Below are 26,357 nucleotides of genomic sequence, written 5' to 3'. Positions count from 1 at the left end.
GTATAGATATATGTAACTTTAATGTTGCATAGGGAAAATATACACTATATTACCAAAAATGCAGTATCTTTAAATAAAATAAAGTTCAATCTCACTTGTGCTCTATATTTAAAGGTAAACATTGTTTTTTTGGTCTGTAGCACCTAAATTGTCAGTAAAGTCAGTGTCCAAAGAAATATAAAAAGCAAAAAATTACCCTTTTGATGACAAGGATGAAAGGACTTCAAGAATCCATCAGCAATTGCAATAGACATTGTTATTTTGTAGCCACTCTGATATTAAATTGCAATTAAAACTTAATAGGTATGTTTTGGTATATATGGATTTTCTGCAATACCATTAAGACAGTCACCTGCATTGAAAAAAAGCATAACTTCTAGAATGAGTATGAGCAACAAAGGAACATGCATCCTAGATGGGACTTGAAGCCACTGTCCCAGGTGATAGTAAACTTTTCAGGAAACTAATCCACAATGTCATTAGGATAAATGTCTGCTTTTAGATACTGGGCCATAATTTTGCAAGCTGAACAGTTCCAGATTTTTAAGCAGATTAAAGTTTCTGGTGGAGCCGTTTGTGCAGTATGAAGCAAGAATAAAAGGAACATCTCCAAAATTATTTTAATGAAATAAAGCCTATCTCCCCAGATGGGACTTGAACACACAATCTCTGGCTTAGGAGGCCAGTACCTTATCCATTAGGCCACTGGGGCTTAGTAACATCTTTGAGTGAAACTGATTTTTTCATTAGTATAATCATTAATTGTTGCGATATAGGAAATCCGTTTATTTGTGTTCTTTGCTTTACAAATCCCTGCATGAAATGTGATTGTACTATCCAGACCTAATAGTGTGGACCCTCATGTTACATTGCAGCGAAACAGATTGATGCAACTCTTTTACCAATAAAGAGGTAGTCTTTTGCATTCCATTTTGTTGACTAACTAAAGTAATGTTTACAGTGCATATGAACCAAAGCAGCTGTGTGTACTGGTACTTAAAAACAGTCATGTTTGTGTTTTTTTTCTGCCTTCATATCAGGATGTTCAGGAAGCAGATGATAATCATTAACTGATGACATTAGAAAAAAAATTACATTTGCTCCAGGTGAGGCTTGAACTCACAACCTCAGCATTGCTCAACAGATACTCTCTTATAAGTCCTGCGCACAGACCGATTGCGCCACAGGAGAACATGGTCAAAACGCATTATTTTTAGTTGAGTGATTTTAGCATCGAGTTGACTAAGTAAATTAACTTGGTTTATTAATTTTAAATTAGTTACTTTTTAAATCCACTAAACTACTGCACCCAATACTAAAGTACCTAATAAAAGTAATATTCTATTCATAAGGTAATCAATTATATTGTGCATTTGTGTTATTGCCCAGTTTTATGTTTCCATAGGTGTATATTGCAATGAATTCATGCCATTGTTGTACAGTTCAATATTATCAAAATTGTAAAATAATTCCTGTTTATTTATCTTAAATAATATTTGGTATAGATATATGTAACTTTAATGTTGCATAGGGAAAATATACACTATATTACCAAAAATGCAGTATCTTTAAATAAAAAAAAGTTCAATCTCACTTGTGCTCTATATTTAAAGGTAAACATTGTTTTTTTGGTCTGTAGCACCTAAATTGTCAGTAAAGTCAGTGTCCAAAGAAATATAAAAAGCAGAAATTTACCCTTTTGATGACAAGGATGAAAGGACTTCAAGAAACCCATCAGCAATTGCAATAGACATTGTTATTTTGTAGCCACTCTGATATTAAATTGCAATTAAAACTTAATAGGTATGTTTTGGTATATATGGATTTTCTGCAATACCATTAAGACAGTCACCTGCATTGAAAAAAAGCATAACTTCTAGAATGAGTATGAGCAACAAAGGAACATGCATCCTAGATGGGACTTGAAGCCACTGTCCCAGGTGATAGTAAACTTTTCAGGAAACTAATCCACAATGTCATTAGGATAAATGTCTGCTTTTAGATACTGGGCCATAATTTTGCAAGCTGAACAGTTCCAGATTGTTAAACAGATTAAAGTTTCTGGTGGAGCCGTTTGTGCAGTATGAAGCAAGAATAAAAGGAACATCTCAAAAATTATTTTAATGAAATAAAGCCTATCTCCCCAGATGGGACTTGAACCCACAATCCCTGGCTTAGGAGGCCAGTGCCTTATCCATTAGGCCACTAGGGTTTAGTAACATCTTTGAGTGAAACTGATTTTTTCATTAGTATAATCATTAATTGTTGCGATATAGGAAAGCCGTTTATTTGTGTTCTTTGCTTTACAAATCCCAGCATGAAATGTGATTGTACTATCCAAACCTAATAGTGTGGACCCTCATGTTACATTGCAGCAAAACAGATTGATGCAACTCTTTTACCAATAAAGAGGTAGTCTTTTGCATTCCATTTTGTTGACTAACTAAAGTAATGTTTACAGTGCATATGAACCAAAGCAGCTGTGTGTACTGGTACTTAAAAACAGTCATGTTTGTGTTTTTTTTCTGCCTTCATATCAGGATGTTCAGGAAGCAGATGATAATCATTAACTGATGACATTAGAAAAAAAATTACATTTGCTCCAGGTGAGGCTTGAACTCACAACCTCAGCATTGCTCAACAGATACTGTCTTATAAGTCCTGCGCACAGACCGATTGCGCCACAGGAGCACATGGTTAAAGTGCATTATTTTTAGTTGTGTGATTTTAGCATCGAGTTGACTAAGTAAATTAACTTGGTTTATTAATTTTAAATTAGTTACTTTTTAAATCCACTAAACTACTGCACCCAATACTAAAGTACCTAATAAAGACCTAATAGTGTGGACCCTCATGTTACATTGCAGCGAAACAGATTGATGCAACTCTTTTACCAATAAAGAGGTAGTCTTTTGCATTCCATTTTGTTGACTAACTAAAGTAATGTTTACAGTGCATATGAACCAAAGCAGCTGTGTGTACTGGTACTTAAAAACAGTCATGTTTGTGTTTTTTTTCTGCCTTCATATCAGGATGTTCAGGAAGCAGATGATAATCATTAACTGATGACATTAGAAAAAAAATTACATTTGCTCCAGGTGAGGCTTGAACTCACAACCTCAGCATTGCTCAACAGATACTGTCTTATAAGTCCTGTGCACAGACCGATTGCGCCACAAGAGCACATGGTCAAAACGCATTATTTTTAGTTGAGTGATTTTAGCATCGAGTTGACTAAGTAAATTAACTTTTTTATTAATTTTAAATTAGTTACTTTTTAAATCCACTAAACTACTGCACCCAATACTAAAGTACCTAATAAAAGTAATATTCTAATCATAAGGTAATCAATTATATTGTGCATTTGTGTTCTTGCCCAGTTTTATGTTTCCATAGGTGTATATTGCAATGAATTCATGCCATTGTTGTACAGTTCAATATTATCAAAATTGTAAAATAATTCCTGTTTATTTATCTTAAATAATATTTGGTATAGATATATGTAACTTTAATGTTGCATAGGGAAAATATACACTATATTACCAAAAATGCAGTATCTTTAAATAAAAAAAAGTTCAATCTCACTTGTGCTCTATATTTAAAGGTAAACATTGTTTTTTTGGTCTGTAGCACCTAAATTGTCAGTAAAGTCAGTGTCCAAAGAAATATAAAAAGCAGAAATTTACCCTTTTGATGACAAGGATGAAAAGACTTCAAGAAACCCATCAGCAATTGCAATAGACATTGTTATTTTGTAGCCACTCTGATATTAAATTGCAATTAAAACTTAATAGGTATGTTTTGGTATATATGGATTTTCTGCAATACCATTAAGACAGTCACCTGCATTGAAAAAAAGCATAACTTCTAGAATGAGTATGAGCAACAAAGGAACATGCATCCTAGATGGGACTTGAAGCCACTGTCCCAGGTGATAGTAAACTTTTCAGGAAACTAATCCACAATGTCATTAGGATAAATGTCTGCTTTTAGATACTGGGCCATAATTTTGCAAGCTGAACAGTTCCAGATTGTTAAACAGATTTAAGTTTCTGGTGGAGCCGTTTGTGCAGTATGAAGCAAGAATAAAAGGAACATCTCCAAAATTATTTTAATGAAATAAAGCCTATCTCCCCAGATGGGACTTGAACCCACAATCCCTGGCTTAGGAGGCCAGTGCCTTATCCATTAGGGCTTAGTAACATCTTTGAGTGAAACTGATTTTTTCATTAGTATAATCATTAATTGTTGCGATATAGGAAATCCGTTTATTTGTGTTCTTTGCTTTACAAATCCCTGCGTGAAATGTGATTGTACTATCCAGACCTAATAGTGTGGACCCTCATGTTACATTGCAGCGAAACAGATTGATGCAACTCTTTTACCAATAAAGAGGTAGTCTTTTGCATTCCATTTTGTTGACTAACTAAAGTAATGTTTACAGTGCATATGAACCAAAGCAGCTGTGTGTACTGGTACTTAAAAACAGTCATGTTTGTGTTTTTTTTCTGCCTTCATATCAGGATGTTCAGGAAGCAGATGATAATAATTAACTGATGACATTAGAAAAAAAATTACATTTGCTCCAGGTGAGGCTTGAACTCACAACCTCAGCATTGCTCAACAGACACTCTCTTATAAGTCCTGCGCACAGACCGATTGCGCCACAAGAGCACATGGTCAAAACGCATTATTTTTAGTTGAGTGATTTTAGCATCGAGTTGACTAAGTAAATTAACTTGGTTTATTAATTTTAAATTAGTTACTTTTTAAATCCACTAAACTACTGCACCCAATACTAAAGTACCTAATAAAAGTAATATTCTAATCATAAGGTAATCAATTATATTGTGCATTTGTGTTCTTGCCCAGTTTTATGTTTCCATAGGTGTATATTGCAATGAATTCATGCCATTGTTGTACAGTTCAATATTATCAAAATTGTAAAATAATTCCTGTTTATTTATCTTAAATAATATTTGGTATAGATATATGTAACTTTAATGTTGCATAGGGAAAATATACACTATATTACCAAAAATGCAGTATCTTTAAATAAAAAAAAGTTCAATCTCACTTGTGCTCTATATTTAAAGGTAAACATTGTTTTTTTGGTCTGTAGCATCTAAATTGTCAGTAAAGTCAGTGTCCAAAGAAATATAAAAAGCAGAAAATTACCCATTTGATGACAAGGATGAAAGGACTTCAAGAAACCCATCAGCAATTGCAATAGACATTGTTATTTTGTAGCCACTCTGATATTAAATTGCAATTAAAACTTAATAGGTATGTTTTGGTATATATGGATTTTCTGCAATACCATTAAGACAGTCACCTGCATTGAAAAAAAGCATAACTTCTAGAATGAGTATGAGCAACAAAGGAACATGCATCCTAGATGGGACTTGAAGCCACTGTCCCAGGTGATAGTAAACTTTTCAGGAAACTAATCCACAATGTCATTAGGATAAATGTCTGCTTTTAGATACTGGGCCATAATTTTGCAAGCTGAACAGTTCCAGATTTTTAAGCAGATTAAAGTTTCTGGTGGAGCCGTTTGTGCAGTATGAAGCAAGAATAAAAGGAACATCTCCAAAATTATTTTAATGAAATAAAGCCTATCACCCCAGATGGGACTTGAACCCACAATCCCTGGCTTAGGAGGCCAGTGCCTTATCCATTAGGCCACTGGGGCTTAGTAACATCTTTGAGTGAAACTGATTTTTTCATTAGTATAATCATTAATTGTTGCGATATAGGAAATCCGTTTATTTGTGTTCTTTGCTTTACAAATCCCTGAATGAAATGTGATTGTACTATCCAGACCTAATAGTGTGGACCCTCATGTTACATTGCAGCGAAACAGATTGATGCAACTCTTTTACCAATAAAGAGGTAGTCTTTTGCATTCCATTTTGTTGACTAACTAAAGTAATGTTTACAGTGCATATGAACCAAAGCAGCTGTGTGTACTGGTACTTAAAAACAGTCATGTTTGTGTTTTTTTTCTGCCTTCATATCAGGATGTTCAGGAAGCAGATGATAATCATTAACTGATGACATTAGAAAAAAAATTACATTTGCTCCAGGTGAGGCTTGAACTCACAACCTCAGCATTGCTCAACAGATACTGTCTTATAAGTCCTGCGCACAGACCGATTGCGCCACAAGAGCACATGGTCAAAATGCATTATTTTTAGTTGAGTGATTTTAGCATCGAGTTGACTAAGTAAATTAACTTGGTTTATTAATTTTAAATTAGTTACTTTTTAAATCCACTAAACTACTGCACCCAATACTAAAGTACCTAATAAAAGTAATATTCTAATCATAAGGTAATCAATTATATTGTGCATTTGTGTTCTTGCCCAGTTTTATGTTTCCATAGGTGTATATTGCAATGAATTCATGCCATTGTTGTACAGTTCAATATTATCAAAATTGTAAAATAATTCCTGTTTATTTATCTTAAATAATATTTGGTATAGATATATGTAACTTTAATGTTGCATAGGGAAAATATACACTATATTACCAAAAATGCAGTATCTTTAAATAAAAAAAAGTTCAATCTCACTTGTGCTCTATATTTAAAGGTAAACATTGTTTTTTTGGTCTGTAGCACCTAAATTGTCAGTAAAGTCAGTGTCCAAAGAAATATAAAAAGCAGAAAATTACCCTTTTGATGACAAGGATGAAAGGACTTCAAGAAACCCATCAGCAATTGCAATAGACATTGTTATTTTGTAGCCACTCTGATATTAAATTGCAATTAAAACTTAATAGGTATGTTTTGGTATATATGGATTTTCTGCAATACCATTAAGACAGTCACCTGCATTGAAAAAAAGCATAACTTCTAGAATGAGTATGAGCAACAAAGGAACATGCATCCTAGATGGGACTTGAAGCCACTGTCCCAGGTGATAGTAAACTTTTCAGGAAACTAATCCACAATGTCATTAGGATAAATGTCTGCTTTTAGATACTGGGCCATAATTTTGCAAGCTGAACAGTTCCAGATTTTTAAGCAGATTAAAGTTTCTGGTGGAGCCGTTTGTGCAGTATGAAGCAAGAATAAAAGGAACATCTCCAAAATTATTTTAATGAAATAAAGCCTATCACCCCAGATGGGACTTGAACCCACAATCCCTGGCTTAGGAGGCCAGTGCCTTATCCATTAGGCCACTGGGGCTTAGTAACATCTTTGAGTGAAACTGATTTTTTCATTAGTATAATCATTAATTGTTGCGATATAGGAAATCCGTTTATTTGTGTTCTTTGCTTTACAAATCCCTGAATGAAATGTGATTGTACTATCCAGACCTAATAGTGTGGACCCTCATGTTACATTGCAGCGAAACAGATTGATGCAACTCTTTTACCAATAAAGAGGTAGTCTTTTGCATTCCATTTTGTTGACTAACTAAAGTAATGTTTACAGTGCATATGAACCAAAGCAGCTGTGTGTACTGGTACTTAAAAACAGTCATGTTTGTGTTTTTTTTCTGCCTTCATATCAGGATGTTCAGGAAGCAGATGATAATCATTAACTGATGACATTAGAAAAAAAATTACATTTGCTCCAGGTGAGGCTTGAACTCACAACCTCAGCATTGCTCAACAGATACTGTCTTATAAGTCCTGCGCACAGACCGATTGCGCCACAAGAGCACATGGTCAAAATGCATTATTTTTAGTTGAGTGATTTTAGCATCGAGTTGACTAAGTAAATTAACTTGGTTTATTAATTTTAAATTAGTTACTTTTTAAATCCACTAAACTACTGCACCCAATACTAAAGTACCTAATAAAAGTAATATTCTAATCATAAGGTAATCAATTATATTGTGCATTTGTGTTCTTGCCCAGTTTTATGTTTCCATAGGTGTATATTGCAATGAATTCATGCCATTGTTGTACAGTTCAATATTATCAAAATTGTAAAATAATTCCTGTTTATTTATCTTAAATAATATTTGGTATAGATATATGTAACTTTAAATTTGCATAGGGAAAATATACATTATATTACCAAAAATGCAGTATCTTTAAATAAAAAAAAGTTCAATCTCACTTGTGCTCTATATTTAAAGGTAAACATTGTTTTTTTGGTCTGTAGCACCTAAATTGTCAGTAAAGTCAGTGTCCAAAGAAATATAAAAAGCAGAAAATTACCCTTTTGATGACAAGGATGAAAGGACTTCAAGAAACCCATCAGCAATTGCAATAGACATTGTTATTTTGTAGCCACTCTGATATTAAATTGCAATTAAAACTTAATAGGTATGTTTTGGTATATATGGATTTTCTGCAATACCATTAAGACAGTCACCTGCATTGAAAAAAAGCATAACTTCTAGAATGAGTATGAGCAACAAAGGAACATGCATCCTAGATGGGACTTGAAGCCACTGTCCCAGGTGATAGTAAACTTTTCAGGAAACTAATCCACAATGTCATTAGGATAAATGTCTGCTTTTAGATACTGGGCCATAATTTTGCAAGCTGAACAGTTCCAGATTTTTAAGCAGATTAAAGTTTCTGGTGGAGCCGTTTGTGCAGTATGAAGCAAGAATAAAAGGAACATCTCCAAAATTATTTTAATGAAATAAAGCCTATCACCCCAGATGGGACTTGAACCCACAATCCCTGGCTTAGGAGGCCAGTGCCTTATCCATTAGGCCACTGGGGCTTAGTAACATCTTTGAGTGAAACTGATTTTTTCATTAGTATAATCATTAATTGTTGCGATATAGGAAATCCGTTTATTTGTGTTCTTTGCTTTACAAATCCCTGAATGAAATGTGATTGTACTATCCAGACCTAATAGTGTGGACCCTCATGTTACATTGCAGCGAAACAGATTGATGCAACTCTTTTACCAATAAAGAGGTAGTCTTTTGCATTCCATTTTGTTGACTAACTAAAGTAATGTTTACAGTGCATATGAACCAAAGCAGCTGTGTGTACTGGTACTTAAAAACAGTCATGTTTGTGTTTTTTTTCTGCCTTCATATCAGGATGTTCAGGAAGCAGATGATAATCATTAACTGATGACATTAGAAAAAAAATTACATTTGCTCCAGGTGAGGCTTGAACTCACAACCTCAGCATTGCTCAACAGATACTGTCTTATAAGTCCTGCGCACAGACCGATTGCGCCACAAGAGCACAAGGTCAAAACGCATTATTTTTAGTTGAGTGATTTTAGCATCGAGTTGACTAAGTAAATTAACTTGGTTTATTAATTTTAAATTAGTTACTTTTTAAATCCACTAAACTACTGCACCCAATACTAAAGTACCTAATAAAAGTAATATTCTAATCATAAGGTAATCAATTATATTGTGCATTTGTGTTCTTGCCCAGTTTTATGTTTCCATAGGTGTATATTGCAATGAATTCATGCCATTGTTGTACAGTTCAATATTATCAAAATTGTAAAATAATTCCTGTTTATTTATCTTAAATAATATTTGGTATAGATATATGTAACTTTAATGTTGCATAGGGAAAATATACACTATATTACCAAAAATGCAGTATCTTTAAATAAAAAAAAGTTCAATCTCACTTGTGCTCTATATTTAAAGGTAAACATTGTTTTTTTGGTCTGTAGCACCTAAATTGTCAGTAAAGTCAGTGTCCAAAGAAATATAAAAAGCAGAAAATTACCCTTTTGATGACAAGGATGAAAGGACTTCAAGAAACCCATCAGCAATTGCAATAGACATTGTTATTTTGTAGCCACTCTGATATTAAATTGCAATTAAAACTTAATAGGTATGTTTTGGTATATATGGATTTTCTGCAATACCATTAAGACAGTCACCTGCATTGAAAAAAAGCATAACTTCTAGAATGAGTATGAGCAACAAAGGAACATGCATCCTAGATGGGACTTGAAGCCACTGTCCCAGGTGATAGTAAACTTTTCAGGAAACTAATCCACAATGTCATTAGGATAAATGTCTGCTTTTAGATACTGGGCCATAATTTTGCAAGCTGAACAGTTCCAGATTTTTAAGCAGATTAAAGTTTCTGGTGGAGCCGTTTGTGCAGTATGAAGCAAGAATAAAAGGAACATCTCCAAAATTATTTTAATGAAATAAAGCCTATCACCCCAGATGGGACTTGAACCCACAATCCCTGGCTTAGGAGGCCAGTGCCTTATCCATTAGGCCACTGGGGCTTAGTAACATCTTTGAGTGAAACTGATTTTTTCATTAGTATAATCATTAATTGTTGCGATATAGGAAATCCGTTTATTTGTGTTCTTTGCTTTACAAATCCCTGAATGAAATGTGATTGTACTATCCAGACCTAATAGTGTGGACCCTCATGTTACATTGCAGCGAAACAGATTGATGCAACTCTTTTACCAATAAAGAGGTAGTCTTTTGCATTCCATTTTGTTGACTAACTAAAGTAATGTTTACAGTGCATATGAACCAAAGCAGCTGTGTGTACTGGTACTTAAAAACAGTCATGTTTGTGTTTTTTTTCTGCCTTCATATCAGGATGTTCAGGAAGCAGATGATAATCATTAACTGATGACATTAGAAAAAAAATTACATTTGCTCCAGGTGAGGCTTGAACTCACAACCTCAGCATTGCTCAACAGATACTGTCTTATAAGTCCTGCGCACAGACCGATTGCGCCACAAGAGCACAAGGTCAAAACGCATTATTTTTAGTTGAGTGATTTTAGCATCGAGTTGACTAAGTAAATTAACTTGGTTTATTAATTTTAAATTAGTTACTTTTTAAATCCACTAAACTACTGCACCCAATACTAAAGTACCTAATAAAAGTAATATTCTAATCATAAGGTAATCAATTATATTGTGCATTTGTGTTCTTGCCCAGTTTTATGTTTCCATAGGTGTATATTGCAATGAATTCATGCCATTGTTGTACAGTTCAATATTATCAAAATTGTAAAATAATTCCTGTTTATTTATCTTAAATAATATTTGGTATAGATATATGTAACTTTAATGTTGCATAGGGAAAATATACACTATATTACCAAAAATGCAGTATCTTTAAATAAAAAAAAGTTCAATCTCACTTGTGCTCTATATTTAAAGGTAAACATTGTTTTTTTGGTCTGTAGCACCTAAATTGTCAGTAAAGTCAGTGTCCAAAGAAATATAAAAAGCAGAAAATTACCCTTTTGATGACAAGGATGAAAGGACTTCAAGAAACCCATCAGCAATTGCAATAGACATTGTTATTTTGTAGCCACTCTGATATTAAATTGCAATTAAAACTTAATAGGTATGTTTTGGTATATATGGATTTTCTGCAATACCATTAAGACAGTCACCTGCATTGAAAAAAAGCATAACTTCTAGAATGAGTATGAGCAACAAAGGAACATGCATCCTAGATGGGACTTGAAGCCACTGTCCCAGGTGATAGTAAACTTTTCAGGAAACTAATCCACAATGTCATTAGGATAAATGTCTGCTTTTAGATACTGGGCCATAATTTTGCAAGCTGAACAGTTCCAGATTTTTAAGCAGATTAAAGTTTCTGGTGGAGCCGTTTGTGCAGTATGAAGCAAGAATAAAAGGAACATCTCCAAAATTATTTTAATGAAATAAAGCCTATCACCCCAGATGGGACTTGAACCCACAATCCCTGGCTTAGGAGGCCAGTGCCTTATCCATTAGGCCACTGGGGCTTAGTAACATCTTTGAGTGAAACTGATTTTTTCATTAGTATAATCATTAATTGTTGCGATATAGGAAATCCGTTTATTTGTGTTCTTTGCTTTACAAATCCCTGAATGAAATGTGATTGTACTATCCAGACCTAATAGTGTGGACCCTCATGTTACATTGCAGCGAAACAGATTGATGCAACTCTTTTACCAATAAAGAGGTAGTCTTTTGCATTCCATTTTGTTGACTAACTAAAGTAATGTTTACAGTGCATATGAACCAAAGCAGCTGTGTGTACTGGTACTTAAAAACAGTCATGTTTGTGTTTTTTTTCTGCCTTCATATCAGGATGTTCAGGAAGCAGATGATAATCATTAACTGATGACATTAGAAAAAAAATTACATTTGCTCCAGGTGAGGCTTGAACTCACAACCTCAGCATTGCTCAACAGATACTGTCTTATAAGTCCTGCGCACAGACCGATTGCGCCACAAGAGCACATGGTCAAAATGCATTATTTTTAGTTGAGTGATTTTAGCATCGAGTTGACTAAGTAAATTAACTTGGTTTATTAATTTTAAATTAGTTACTTTTTAAATCCACTAAACTACTGCACCCAATACTAAAGTACCTAATAAAAGTAATATTCTAATCATAAGGTAATCAATTATATTGTGCATTTGTGTTCTTGCCCAGTTTTATGTTTCCATAGGTGTATATTGCAATGAATTCATGCCATTGTTGTACAGTTCAATATTATCAAAATTGTAAAATAATTCCTGTTTATTTATCTTAAATAATATTTGGTATAGATATATGTAACTTTAAATTTGCATAGGGAAAATATACATTATATTACCAAAAATGCAGTATCTTTAAATAAAAAAAAGTTCAATCTCACTTGTGCTCTATATTTAAAGGTAAACATTGTTTTTTTGGTCTGTAGCACCTAAATTGTCAGTAAAGTCAGTGTCCAAAGAAATATAAAAAGCAGAAAATTACCCTTTTGATGACAAGGATGAAAGGACTTCAAGAAACCCATCAGCAATTGCAATAGACATTGTTATTTTGTAGCCACTCTGATATTAAATTGCAATTAAAACTTAATAGGTATGTTTTGGTATATATGGATTTTCTGCAATACCATTAAGACAGTCACCTGCATTGAAAAAAAGCATAACTTCTAGAATGAGTATGAGCAACAAAGGAACATGCATCCTAGATGGGACTTGAAGCCACTGTCCCAGGTGATAGTAAACTTTTCAGGAAACTAATCCACAATGTCATTAGGATAAATGTCTGCTTTTAGATACTGGGCCATAATTTTGCAAGCTGAACAGTTCCAGATTTTTAAGCAGATTAAAGTTTCTGGTGGAGCCGTTTGTGCAGTATGAAGCAAGAATAAAAGGAACATCTCCAAAATTATTTTAATGAAATAAAGCCTATCACCCCAGATGGGACTTGAACCCACAATCCCTGGCTTAGGAGGCCAGTGCCTTATCCATTAGGCCACTGGGGCTTAGTAACATCTTTGAGTGAAACTGATTTTTTCATTAGTATAATCATTAATTGTTGCGATATAGGAAATCCGTTTATTTGTGTTCTTTGCTTTACAAATCCCTGCATGAAATGTGATTGTACTATCCAGACCTAATAGTGTGGACCCTCATGTTACATTGCAGCGAAACAGATTGATGCAACTCTTTTACCAATAAAGAGGTAGTCTTTTGCATTCCATTTTGTTGACTAACTAAAGTAATGTTTACAGTGCATATGAACCAAAGCAGCTGTGTGTACTGGTACTTAAAAACAGTCATGTTTGTGTTTTTTTTCTGCCTTCATATCAGGATGTTCAGGAAGCAGATGATAATCATTAACTGATGACATTAGAAAAAAAATTACATTTGCTCCAGGTGAGGCTTGAACTCACAACCTCAGCATTGCTCAACAGATACTGTCTTATAAGTCCTGCGCACAGACCGATTGCGCCACAAGAGCACAAGGTCAAAACGCATTATTTTTAGTTGAGTGATTTTAGCATCGAGTTGACTAAGTAAATTAACTTGGTTTATTAATTTTAAATTAGTTACTTTTTAAATCCACTAAACTACTGCACCCAATACTAAAGTACCTAATAAAAGTAATATTCTAATCATAAGGTAATCAATTATATTGTGCATTTGTGTTCTTGCCCAGTTTTATGTTTCCATAGGTGTATATTGCAATGAATTCATGCCATTGTTGTACAGTTCAATATTATCAAAATTGTAAAATAATTCCTGTTTATTTATCTTAAATAATATTTGGTATAGATATATGTAACTTTAATGTTGCATAGGGAAAATATACACTATATTACCAAAAATGCAGTATCTTTAAATAAAAAAAAGTTCAATCTCACTTGTGCTCTATATTTAAAGGTAAACATTGTTTTTTTGGTCTGTAGCACCTAAATTGTCAGTAAAGTCAGTGTCCAAAGAAATATAAAAAGCAGAAAATTACCCTTTTGATGACAAGGATGAAAGGACTTCAAGAAACCCATCAGCAATTGCAATAGACATTGTTATTTTGTAGCCACTCTGATATTAAATTGCAATTAAAACTTAATAGGTATGTTTTGGTATATATGGATTTTCTGCAATACCATTAAGACAGTCACCTGCATTGAAAAAAAGCATAACTTCTAGAATGAGTATGAGCAACAAAGGAACATGCATCCTAGATGGGACTTGAAGCCACTGTCCCAGGTGATAGTAAACTTTTCAGGAAACTAATCCACAATGTCATTAGGATAAATGTCTGCTTTTAGATACTGGGCCATAATTTTGCAAGCTGAACAGTTCCAGATTTTTAAGCAGATTAAAGTTTCTGGTGGAGCCGTTTGTGCAGTATGAAGCAAGAATAAAAGGAACATCTCCAAAATTATTTTAATGAAATAAAGCCTATCACCCCAGATGGGACTTGAACCCACAATCCCTGGCTTAGGAGGCCAGTGCCTTATCCATTAGGCCACTGGGGCTTAGTAACATCTTTGAGTGAAACTGATTTTTTCATTAGTATAATCATTAATTGTTGCGATATAGGAAATCCGTTTATTTGTGTTCTTTGCTTTACAAATCCCTGAATGAAATGTGATTGTACTATCCAGACCTAATAGTGTGGACCCTCATGTTACATTGCAGCGAAACAGATTGATGCAACTCTTTTACCAATAAAGAGGTAGTCTTTTGCATTCCATTTTGTTGACTAACTAAAGTAATGTTTACAGTGCATATGAACCAAAGCAGCTGTGTGTACTGGTACTTAAAAACAGTCATGTTTGTGTTTTTTTTCTGCCTTCATATCAGGATGTTCAGGAAGCAGATGATAATCATTAACTGATGACATTAGAAAAAAAATTACATTTGCTCCAGGTGAGGCTTGAACTCACAACCTCAGCATTGCTCAACAGATACTGTCTTATAAGTCCTGCGCACAGACCGATTGCGCCACAAGAGCACATGGTCAAAATGCATTATTTTTAGTTGAGTGATTTTAGCATCGAGTTGACTAAGTAAATTAACTTGGTTTATTAATTTTAAATTAGTTACTTTTTAAATCCACTAAACTACTGCACCCAATACTAAAGTACCTAATAAAAGTAATATTCTAATCATAAGGTAATCAATTATATTGTGCATTTGTGTTCTTGCCCAGTTTTATGTTTCCATAGGTGTATATTGCAATGAATTCATGCCATTGTTGTACAGTTCAATATTATCAAAATTGTAAAATAATTCCTGTTTATTTATCTTAAATAATATTTGGTATAGATATATGTAACTTTAAATTTGCATAGGGAAAATATACATTATATTACCAAAAATGCAGTATCTTTAAATAAAAAAAAGTTCAATCTCACTTGTGCTCTATATTTAAAGGTAAACATTGTTTTTTTGGTCTGTAGCACCTAAATTGTCAGTAAAGTCAGTGTCCAAAGAAATATAAAAAGCAGAAAATTACCCTTTTGATGACAAGGATGAAAGGACTTCAAGAAACCCATCAGCAATTGCAATAGACATTGTTATTTTGTAGCCACTCTGATATTAAATTGCAATTAAAACTTAATAGGTATGTTTTGGTATATATGGATTTTCTGCAATACCATTAAGACAGTCACCTGCATTGAAAAAAAGCATAACTTCTAGAATGAGTATGAGCAACAAAGGAACATGCATCCTAGATGGGACTTGAAGCCACTGTCCCAGGTGATAGTAAACTTTTCAGGAAACTAATCCACAATGTCATTAGGATAAATGTCTGCTTTTAGATACTGGGCCATAATTTTGCAAGCTGAACAGTTCCAGATTTTTAAGCAGATTAAAGTTTCTGGTGGAGCCGTTTGTGCAGTATGAAGCAAGAATAAAAGGAACATCTCCAAAATTATTTTAATGAAATAAAGCCTATCACCCCAGATGGGACTTGAACCCACAATCCCTGGCTTAGGAGGCCAGTGCCTTATCCATTAGGCCACTGGGGCTTAGTAACATCTTTGAGTGAAACTGATTTTTTCATTAGTATAATCATTAATTGTTGCGATATAGGAAATCCGTTTATTTGTGTTCTTTGCTTTACAAATCCCTGCATGAAATGTGATTGTACTATCCAGACCTAATAGTGTGGACCCTCATGTTACATTGCAGCGAAACAGATTGATGCAACTCTTTTACCAATAAAGAGGTAGTCTTTTGCATTCCATTTTGTTGACTAACTAAAGTAATGTTTACAGTGCATATGAACCAAAGCAGCTGTGTGTACTGGTACTTAAAAACAGTCATGTTTGTGTTTTTTTTCTGCCTTCATATCAGGATGTTCAGGAAGCAGATGATAATCATTAACTGATGACATTAGAAAAAAAATTACATTTGCTCCAGGTGAGGCTTGAACTCACAACCTCAGCATTGCTCAACAGATACTGTCTTATAAGTCCTGCGCACAGACCGATTGCGCCACAAGAGCACAAGGTCAAAACGCATTATTTTTAGTTGAGTGATTTTAGCATCGAGTTGACTAAGTAAATTAACTTGGTTTATTAATTTTAAATTAGTTACTTTTTAAATCCACTAAACTACTGCACCCAATACTAAAGTACCTAATAAAAGTAATATTCTAATCATAAGGTAATCAATTATATTGTGCATTTGTGTTCTTGCCCAGTTTTATGTTTCCATAGGTGTATATTGCAATGAATTCATGCCATTGTTGTACAGTTCAATATTATCAAAATTGTAAAATAATTCCTGTTTATTTATCTTAAATAATATTTGGTATAGATATATGTAACTTTAATGTTGCATAGGGAAAATATACACTATATTACCAAAAATGCAGTATCTTTAAATAAAAAAAAGTTCAATCTCACTTGTGCTCTATATTTAAAGGTAAAAATTGTTTTTTTGGTCTGTAGCACCTAAATTGTCAGTAAAGTCAGTGTCCAAAGAAATATAAAAAGCAGAAAATTACCCTTTTGATGACAAGGATGAAAGGACTTCAAGAAACCCATCAGCAATTGCAATAGACATTGTTATTTTGTAGCCACTCTGATATTAAATTGCAATTAAAACTTAATAGGTATGTTTTGGTATATATGGATTTTCTGCAATACCATTAAGACAGTCACCTGCATTGAAAAAAAGCATAACTTCTAGAATGAGTATGAGCAACAAAGGAACATGCATCCTAGATGGGACTTGAAGCCACTGTCCCAGGTGATAGTAAACTTTTCAGGAAACTAATCCACAATGTCATTAGGATAAATGTCTGCTTTTAGATACTGGGCCATAATTTTGCAAGCTGAACAGTTCCAGATTTTTAAGCAGATTAAAGTTTCTGGTGGAGCCGTTTGTGCAGTATGAAGCAAGAATAAAAGGAACATCTCCAAAATTATTTTAATGAAATAAAGCCTATCACCCCAGATGGGACTTGAACCCACAATCCCTGGTTTAGGAGGCCAGTGCCTTATCCATTAGGCCACTGGGGCTTAGTAACATCTTTGAGTGAAACTGATTTTTTCATTAGTATAATCATTAATTGTTGCGATATAGGAAATCCGTTTATTTGTGTTCTTTGCTTTACAAATCCCTGCATGAAATGTGATTGTACTATCCAGACCTAATAGTGTGGACCCTCATGTTACATTGCAGCGAAACAGATTGATGCAACTCTTTTACCAATAAAGAGGTAGTCTTTTGCATTCAATTTTGTTGACTAACTAAAGTAATGTTTACAGTGCATATGAACCAAAGCAGCTGTGTGTACTGGTACTTAAAAACAGTCATGTTTGTGTTTTTTTTCTGCCTTCATATCAGGATGTTCAGGAAGCAGATGATAATCATTAACTGATGACATTAGAAAAAAAATTACATTTGCTCCAGGTGAGGCTTGAACTCACAACCTCAGCATTGCTCAACAGATACTGTCTTATAAGTCCTGCGCACAGACCGATTGCGCCACAAGAGCACATGGTCAAAACGCATTATTTTTAGTTGAGTGATTTTAGCATCGAGTTGACTAAGTAAATTAACTTTTTTATTAATTTTAAATTAGTTACTTTTTAAATCCACTAAACTACTGCACCCAATACTAAAGTACCTAATAAAAGTAATATTCTAATCATAAGGTAATCAATTATATTGTGCATTTGTGTTCTTGCCCAGTTTTATGTTTCCATAGGTGTATATTGCAATGAATTCATGCCACTGTTGTACAGTTCAATATTATCAAAATTGTAAAATAATTCCTGTTTATTTATCTTAAATAATATTTGGTATAGATATATGTAACTTTAATGTTGCATAGGGAAAATATACACTATATTACCAAAAATGCAGTATCTTTAAATAAAAAAAAGTTCAATCTCACTTGTGCTCTATATTTAAAGGTAAACATTGTTTTTTTGGTCTGTAGCACCTAAATTGTCAGTAAAGTCAGTGTCCAAAGAAATATAAAAAGCAGAAAATTACCCTTTTGATGACAAGGATGAAAAGACTTCAAGAAACCCATCAGCAATTGCAATAGACATTGTTATTTTGTAGCCACTCTGATATTAAATTGCAATTAAAACTTAATAGGTATGTTTTGGTATATATGGATTTTCTGCAATACCATTAAGACAGTCACCTGCATTGAAAAAAAGCATAACTTCTAGAATGAGTATGAGCAACAAAGGAACATGCATCCTAGATGGGACTTGAAGCCACTGTCCCAGGTGATAGTAAACTTTTCAGGAAACTAATCCACAATGTCATTAGGATAAATGTCTGCTTTTAGATACTGGGCCATAATTTTGCAAGCTGAACAGTTCCAGATTTTTAAGCAGATTAAAGATTCTGGTGGAGCCGTTTGTGCAGTATGAAGCAAGAATAAAAGGAACATCTCCAAAATTATTTTAATGAAATAAAGCCTATCACCCCAGATGGGACTTGAACCCACAATCCCTGGCTTAGGAGGCCAGTGCCTTATCCATTAGGCCACTGGGGCTTAGTAACATCTTTGAGTGAAACTGATTTTTTCATTAGTATAATCATTAATTGTTGCGATATAGGAAATCCGTTTATTTGTGTTCTTTGCTTTACAAATCCCTGCATGAAATGTGATTGTACTATCCAGACCTAATAGTGTGGACCCTCATGTTACATTGCAGCGAAACAGATTGATGCAACTCTTTTACCAATAAAGAGGTAGTCTTTTGCATTCCATTTTGTTGACTAACTAAAGTAATGTTTACAGTGCATATGAACCAAAGCAGCTGTGTGTACTGGTACTTAAAAACAGTACAGTTCAATATTATCAAAATTGTAAAATAATTCCTGTTTATTTATCTTAAATAATATTTGGTATAGATATCCGTTTATTTGTGTTCTTTGCTTTACAAATCCCTGCATGAAATGTGATTGTACTATCCAGACCTAATAGTGTGGACCCTCATGTTACATTGCAGCAAAACAGATTGATGCAACTCTTTTACCAATAAAGAGGTAGTCTTTTGCATTCCATTTTGTTGACTAACTAAAGTAATGTTTACAGTGCATATGAACCAAAGCAGCTGTGTGTACTGGTACTTAAAAACAGTCATGATTGTGTTTTTTTTCTGCCTTCATATCAGGATGTTCAGGAAGCAGATGATAATCATTAACTGATGACATTAGAAAAAAAATTACATTTGCTCCAGGTGAGGCTTGAACTCACAACCTCAGCATTGCTCAACAGATACTGTCTTATAAGTCCTGCGCACAGACCGATTGCGCCACAAGAGCACATGGTCAAAATGCATTATTTTTAGTTGAGTGATTTTAGCATCAAGTTGACTAAGTAAATTAACTTGGTTTATTAATTTTAAATTAGTTACTTTTTAAATCCACTAAACTACTGCACCCAATACTAAAGTACCTAATAAAAGTAATATTCTAATCATAAGGTAATCAATTATATTGTGCATTTGTGTTCTTGCCCAGTTTTATGTTTCCATAGGTGTATATTGCAATGAATTCATGCCATTGTTGTACAGTTCAATATTATCAAAATTGTAAAATAATTCCTGTTTATTTATCTTAAATAATATTTGGTATAGATATATGTAACTTTAATGTTGCATAGGGAAAATATACACTATATTACCAAAAATGCAGTATCTTTAAATAAAAAAAAGTTCAATCTCACTTGTGCTCTATATTTAAAGGTAAACATTGTTTTTTTGGTCTGTAGCACCTAAATTGTCAGTAAAGTCAGTGTCCAAAGAAATATAAAAAGCAGAAAATTACCCTTTTGATGACAAGGATGAAAGGACTTCAAGAAACCCATCAGCAATTGCAATAGACATTGTTATTTTGTAGCCACTCTGATATTAAATTGCAATTAAAACTTAATAGGTATGTTTTGGTATATATGGATTTTCTGCAATACCATTAAGACAGTCACCTGCATTGAAAAAAAGCATAACTTCTAGAATGAGTATGAGCAACAAAGGAACATGCATCCTAGATGGGACTTGAAGCCACTGTCCCAGGTGATAGTAAACTTTTCAGGAAACTAATCCACAATGTCATTAGGATAAATGTCTGCTTTTAGATACTGGGCCATAATTTTGCAAGCTGAACAGTTCCAGATTTTTAAGCAGATTAAAGTTTCTGGTGGAGCCGTTTGTGCAGTATGAAGCAAGAATAAAAGGAACATCTCCAAAATTATTTTAATGAAATAAAGCCTATCACCCCAGATGGGACTTGAACCCACAATCCCTGGCTTAGGAGGCCAGTGCCTTATCCATTAGGCCACTGGGGCTTAGTAACATCTTTGAGTGAAACTGATTTTTTCATTAGTATAATCATTAATTGTTGCGATATAGGAAATCCGTTTATTTGTGTTCTTTGCTTTACAAATCCCTGCATGAAATGTGATTGTACTATCCAGACCTAATAGTGTGGACCCTCATGTTACATTGCAGCGAAACAGATTGATGCAACTCTTTTACCAATAAAGAGGTAGTCTTTTGCATTCAATTTTGTTGACTAACAAAAGTAATGTTTACAGTGCATATGAACCAAAGCAGCTGTGTGTACTGGTACTTAAAAACAGTCATGTTTGTGTTTTTTTTCTGCCTTCATATCAGGATGTTCAGGAAGCAGATGATAATCATTAACTGATGACATTAGAAAAAAAATTACATTTGCTCCAGGTGAGGCTTGAACTCACAACCTCAGCATTGCTCAACAGATACTGTCTTATAAGTCCTGCGCACAGACCGATTGCGCCACAAGAGCACATGGTCAAAACGCATTATTTTTAGTTGAGTGATTTTAGCATCGAGTTGACTAAGTAAATTAACTTTTTTATTAATTTTAAATTAGTTACTTTTTAAATCCACTAAACTACTGCACCCAATACTAAAGTACCTAATAAAAGTAATATTCTAATCATAAGGTAATCAATTATATTGTGCATTTGTGTTCTTGCCCAGTTTTATGTTTCCATAGGTGTATATTGCAATGAATTCATGCCATTGTTGTACAGTTCAATATTATCAAAATTGTAAAATAATTCCTGTTTATTTATCTTAAATAATATTTGGTATAGATATATGTAACTTTAATGTTGCATAGGGAAAATATACACTATATTACCAAAAATGCAGTATCTTTAAATAAAAAAAAGTTCAATCTCACTTGTGCTCTATATTTAAAGGTAAACATTGTTTTTTTGGTCTGTAGCACCTAAATTGTCAGTAAAGTCAGTGTCCAAAGAAATATAAAAAGCAGAAAATTACCCTTTTGATGACAAGGATGAAAGGACTTCAAGAAACCCATCAGCAATTGCAATAGACATTGTTATTTTGTAGCCACTCTGATATTAAATTGCAATTAAAACTTAATAGGTATGTTTTGGTATATATGGATTTTCTGCAATACCATTAAGACAGTCACCTGCATTGAAAAAAAGCATAACTTCTAGAATGAGTATGAGCAACAAAGGAACATGCATCCTAGATGGGACTTGAAGCCACTGTCCCAGGTGATAGTAAACTTTTCAGGAAACTAATCCACAATGTCATTAGGATAAATGTCTGCTTTTAGATACTGGGCCATAATTTTGCAAGCTGAACAGTTCCAGATTTTTAAGCAGATTAAAGTTTCTGGTGGAGCCGTTTGTGCAGTATGAAGCAAGAATAAAAGGAACATCTCCAAAAATATTTTAATGAAATAAAGCCTATCACCCCAGATGGGACTTGAACCCACAATCCCTGGCTTAGGAGGCCAGTGCCTTATCCATTAGGCCACTGGGGCTTAGTAACATCTTTGAGTGAAACTGATTTTTTCATTAGTATAATCATTAATTGTTGCGATATAGGAAATCCGTTTATTTGTGTTCTTTGCTTTACAAATCCCTGCATGAAATGTGATTGTACTATCCAGACCTAATAGTGTGGACCCTCATGTTACATTGCAGCGAAACAGATTGATGCAACTCTTTTACCAATAAAGAGGTAGTCTTTTGCATTCCATTTTGTTGACTAACTAAAGTAATGTTTACAGTGCATATGAACCAAAGCAGCTGTGTGTACTGGTACTTAAAAACAGTACAGTTCAATATTATCAAAATTGTAAAATAATTCCTGTTTATTTATCTTAAATAATATTTGGTATAGATATCCGTTTATTTGTGTTCTTTGCTTTACAAATCCCTGCATGAAATGTGATTGTACTATCCAGACCTAATAGTGTGGACCCTCATGTTACATTGCAGTGAAACAGATTGATGCAACTCTTTTACCAATAAAGAGGTAGTCTTTTGCATTCCATTTTGTTGACTAACTAAAGTAATGTTTACAGTGCATATGAACCAAAGCAGCTGTGTGTACTGGTACTTAAAAACAGTCATGTTTGTGTTTTTTTTCTGCCTTCATATCAGGATGTTCACGAAGCAGATGATAATCATTAACTGATGACATTAGAAAAAAAATTACATTTGCTCCTGGTGAGGCTTGAACTCACAACCTCAGCATTGCTCAACAGATACTGTCTTATAAGTCCTGCGCACAGACCGATTGCGCCACAAGAGCACATGGTCAAAACGCATTATTTTTAGTTGAGTGATTTTAGCATCGAGTTGACTAAGTAAATTAACTTTTTTATTAATTTTAAATTAGTTACTTTTTAAATCCACTAAACTACTGCACCCAATACTAAAGTACCTAATAAAAGTAATATTCTAATCATAAGGTAATCAATTATATTGTGCATTTGTGTTCTTGCCCAGTTTTATGTTTCCATAGGTGTATATTGCAATGAATTCATGCCATTGTTGTACAGTTCAATATTATCAAAATTGTAAAATAATTCCTGTTTATTTATCTTAAATAATATTTGGTATAGATATATGTAACTTTAATGTTGCATAGGGAAAATATACACTATATTACCAAAAATGCAGTATCTTTAAATAAAAAAAAGTTAAATCTCACTTGTGCTCTATATTTAAAGGTAAACATTGTTTTTTTGGTCTGTAGCACCTAAATTGTCAGTAAAGTCAGTGTCCAAAGAAATATAAAAAGCAGAAAATTACCCTTTTGATGACAAGGATGAAAAGACTTCAAGAAACCCATCAGCAATTGCAATAGACATTGTTATTTTGTAGCCACTCTGATATTAAATTGCAATTAAAACTTAATAGGTATGTTTTGGTATATATGGATTTTCTGCAATACCATTAAGACAGTCACCTGCATTGAAAAAAAGCATAACTTCTAGAATGAGTATGAGCAACAAAGGAACATGCATCCTAGATGGGACTTGAAGCCACTGTCCCAGGTGATAGTAAACTTTTCAGGAAACTAATCCACAATGTCATTAGGATAAATGTCTGCTTTTAGATACTGGGCCATAATTTTGCAAGCTGAACAGTTCCAGATTTTTAAGCAGATTAAAGTTTCTGGTGGAGCCGTTTGTGCAGTATGAAGCAAGAATAAAAGGAACATCTCCAAAATTATTTTAATGAAATAAAGCCTATCACCCCAGATGGGACTTGAACCCACAATCCCTGGCTTAGGAGGCCAGTGCCTTATCCATTAGGCCACTGGGGCTTAGTAACATCTTTGAGTGAAACTGATTTTTTCATTAGTATAATCATTAATTGTTGCGATATAGGAAATCCGTTTATTTGTGTTCTTTGCTTTACAAATCCCTGCATGAAATGTGATTGTACTATCCAGACCTAATAGTGTGGACCCTCATGTTACATTGCAGCGAAACAGATTGATGCAACTCTTTTACCAATAAAGAGGTAGTCTTTTGCATTCCATTTTGTTGACTAACTAAAGTAATGTTTACAGTGCATATGAACCAAAGCAGCTGTGTGTACTGGTACTTAAAAACAGTACAGTTCAATATTATCAAAATTGTAAAATAATTCCTGTTTATTTATCTTAAAAAATATTTGGTATAGATATCCGTTTATTTGTGTTCTTTGCTTTACAAATCCCTGCATGAAATGTGATTGTACTATCCAGACCTAATAGTGTGGACCCTCATGTTACATTGCAGCAAAACAGATTGATGCAACTCTTTTACCAATAAAGAGGTAGTCTTTTGCATTCCATTTTGTTGACTAACTAAAGTAATGTTTACAGTGCATATGAACCAAAGCAGCTGTGTGTACTGGTACTTAAAAACAGTCATGATTGTGTTTTTTTTCTGCCTTCATATCAGGATGTTCAGGAAGCAGATGATAATCATTAACTGATGACATTAGAAAAAAAATTACATTTGCTCCAGGTGAGGCTTGAACTCACAACCTCAGCATTGCTCAACAGATACTGTCTTATAAGTCCTGCGCACAGACCGATTGCGCCACAAGAGCACATGGTCAAAATGCATTATTTCTAGTTGAGTGATTTTAGCATCAAGTTGACTAAGTAAATTAACTTGGTTTATTAATTTTAAATTAGTTACTTTTTAAATCCACTAAACTACTGCACCCAATACTAAAGTACCTAATAAAAGTAATATTCTAATCATAAGGTAATCAATTATATTGTGCATTTGTGTTCTTGCCCAGTTTTATGTTTCCATAGGTGTATATTGCAATGAATTCATGCCATTGTTGTACAGTTCAATATTATCAAAATTGTAAAATAATTCCTGTTTATTTATCTTAAATAATATTTGGTATAGATATATGTAACTTTAATGTTGCATAGGGAAAATATACACTATATTACCAAAAATGCAGTATCTTTAAATAAAAAAAAGTTCAATCTCACTTGTGCTCTATATTTAAAGGTAAACATTGTTTTTTTGGTCTGTAGCACCTAAATTGTCAGTAAAGTCAGTGTCCAAAGAAATATAAAAAGCAGAAAATTACCCTTTTGATGACAAGGATGAAAGGACTTCAAGAAACCCATCAGCAATTGCAATAGACATTGTTATTTTGTAGCCACTCTGATATTAAATTGCAATTAAAACTTAATAGGTATGTTTTGGTATATATGGATTTTCTGCAATACCATTAAGACAGTCACCTGCATTGAAAAAAAGCATAACTTCTAGAATGAGTATGAGCAACAAAGGAACATGCATCCTAGATGGGACTTGAAGCCACTGTCCCAGGTGATAGTAAACTTTTCAGGAAACTAATCCACAATGTCATTAGGATAAATGTCTGCTTTTAGATACTGGGCCATAATTTTGCAAGCTGAACAGTTCCAGATTTTTAAGCAGATTAAAGTTTCTGGTGGAGCCGTTTGTGCAGTATGAAGCAAGAATAAAAGGAACATCTCCAAAATTATTTTAATGAAATAAAGCCTATCACCCCAGATGGGACTTGAACCCACAATCCCTGGCTTAGGAGGCCAGTGCCTTATCCATTAGGCCACTGGGGCTTAGTAACATCTTTGAGTGAAACTGATTTTTTCATTAGTATAATCATTAATTGTTGCGATATAGGAAATCCGTTTATTTGTGTTCTTTGCTTTACAAATCCCTGCATGAAATGTGATTGTACTATCCAGACCTAATAGTGTGGACCCTCATGTTACATTGCAGCGAAACAGATTGATGCAACTCTTTTACCAATAAAGAGGTAGTCTTTTGCATTCAATTTTGTTGACTAACAAAAGTAATGTTTACAGTGCATATGAACCAAAGCAGCTGTGT

At 33.6% G+C, this 26,357-nt stretch overlaps 15 non-coding genes across 15 annotated transcripts; all 15 read right to left on the bottom strand.

Annotated features, from left to right (window-relative positions):
* Positions 1 to 2,139: 2,139 nt before the first annotated feature.
* Positions 2,140 to 2,212, bottom strand: TRNAR-CCU (transfer RNA arginine (anticodon CCU)). Its single transcript has one exon. It is a non-coding gene; the product is annotated as a tRNA-Arg (tRNA).
* A 3,410-nt stretch (positions 2,213 to 5,622) lies between these two features.
* Positions 5,623 to 5,695, bottom strand: TRNAR-CCU (transfer RNA arginine (anticodon CCU)). The gene has a single exon. It is a non-coding gene; the product is annotated as a tRNA-Arg (tRNA).
* Positions 5,696 to 7,122: 1,427 nt separating this feature from the next.
* TRNAR-CCU (transfer RNA arginine (anticodon CCU)) lies at positions 7,123 to 7,195 on the bottom strand. Its single transcript has one exon. It is a non-coding gene; the product is annotated as a tRNA-Arg (tRNA).
* Positions 7,196 to 8,622: 1,427 nt separating this feature from the next.
* TRNAR-CCU (transfer RNA arginine (anticodon CCU)) lies at positions 8,623 to 8,695 on the bottom strand. The gene has a single exon. It is a non-coding gene; the product is annotated as a tRNA-Arg (tRNA).
* Positions 8,696 to 10,122: 1,427 nt separating this feature from the next.
* On the bottom strand, positions 10,123 to 10,195 carry TRNAR-CCU (transfer RNA arginine (anticodon CCU)). The gene has a single exon. It is a non-coding gene; the product is annotated as a tRNA-Arg (tRNA).
* A 1,427-nt stretch (positions 10,196 to 11,622) lies between these two features.
* TRNAR-CCU (transfer RNA arginine (anticodon CCU)) lies at positions 11,623 to 11,695 on the bottom strand. The gene has a single exon. It is a non-coding gene; the product is annotated as a tRNA-Arg (tRNA).
* Positions 11,696 to 13,122: 1,427 nt separating this feature from the next.
* TRNAR-CCU (transfer RNA arginine (anticodon CCU)) lies at positions 13,123 to 13,195 on the bottom strand. Its single transcript has one exon. It is a non-coding gene; the product is annotated as a tRNA-Arg (tRNA).
* Positions 13,196 to 14,622: 1,427 nt separating this feature from the next.
* On the bottom strand, positions 14,623 to 14,695 carry TRNAR-CCU (transfer RNA arginine (anticodon CCU)). The gene has a single exon. It is a non-coding gene; the product is annotated as a tRNA-Arg (tRNA).
* Positions 14,696 to 16,122: 1,427 nt separating this feature from the next.
* TRNAR-CCU (transfer RNA arginine (anticodon CCU)) lies at positions 16,123 to 16,195 on the bottom strand. The gene has a single exon. It is a non-coding gene; the product is annotated as a tRNA-Arg (tRNA).
* A 1,427-nt stretch (positions 16,196 to 17,622) lies between these two features.
* On the bottom strand, positions 17,623 to 17,695 carry TRNAR-CCU (transfer RNA arginine (anticodon CCU)). The gene has a single exon. It is a non-coding gene; the product is annotated as a tRNA-Arg (tRNA).
* Positions 17,696 to 19,121: 1,426 nt separating this feature from the next.
* On the bottom strand, positions 19,122 to 19,194 carry TRNAR-CCU (transfer RNA arginine (anticodon CCU)). Its single transcript has one exon. It is a non-coding gene; the product is annotated as a tRNA-Arg (tRNA).
* Positions 19,195 to 20,918: 1,724 nt separating this feature from the next.
* TRNAR-CCU (transfer RNA arginine (anticodon CCU)) lies at positions 20,919 to 20,991 on the bottom strand. The gene has a single exon. It is a non-coding gene; the product is annotated as a tRNA-Arg (tRNA).
* Positions 20,992 to 22,417: 1,426 nt separating this feature from the next.
* Positions 22,418 to 22,490, bottom strand: TRNAR-CCU (transfer RNA arginine (anticodon CCU)). The gene has a single exon. It is a non-coding gene; the product is annotated as a tRNA-Arg (tRNA).
* A 1,723-nt stretch (positions 22,491 to 24,213) lies between these two features.
* On the bottom strand, positions 24,214 to 24,286 carry TRNAR-CCU (transfer RNA arginine (anticodon CCU)). The gene has a single exon. It is a non-coding gene; the product is annotated as a tRNA-Arg (tRNA).
* Positions 24,287 to 26,010: 1,724 nt separating this feature from the next.
* TRNAR-CCU (transfer RNA arginine (anticodon CCU)) lies at positions 26,011 to 26,083 on the bottom strand. Its single transcript has one exon. It is a non-coding gene; the product is annotated as a tRNA-Arg (tRNA).
* Between the last annotated feature and the right edge of the window lie 274 nt (positions 26,084 to 26,357).

This window comes from Taudactylus pleione, unplaced genomic scaffold (assembly GCF_031769625.1).
Source record: "Taudactylus pleione unplaced genomic scaffold, aTauple2 ptg000473l, whole genome shotgun sequence".
Taxonomy (NCBI): Eukaryota; Metazoa; Chordata; class Amphibia; order Anura; family Myobatrachidae; genus Taudactylus; species Taudactylus pleione.
Note: the sequence above shows the minus strand (reverse complement) of the source record. Positions and strands in the feature narration are given on the sequence as shown.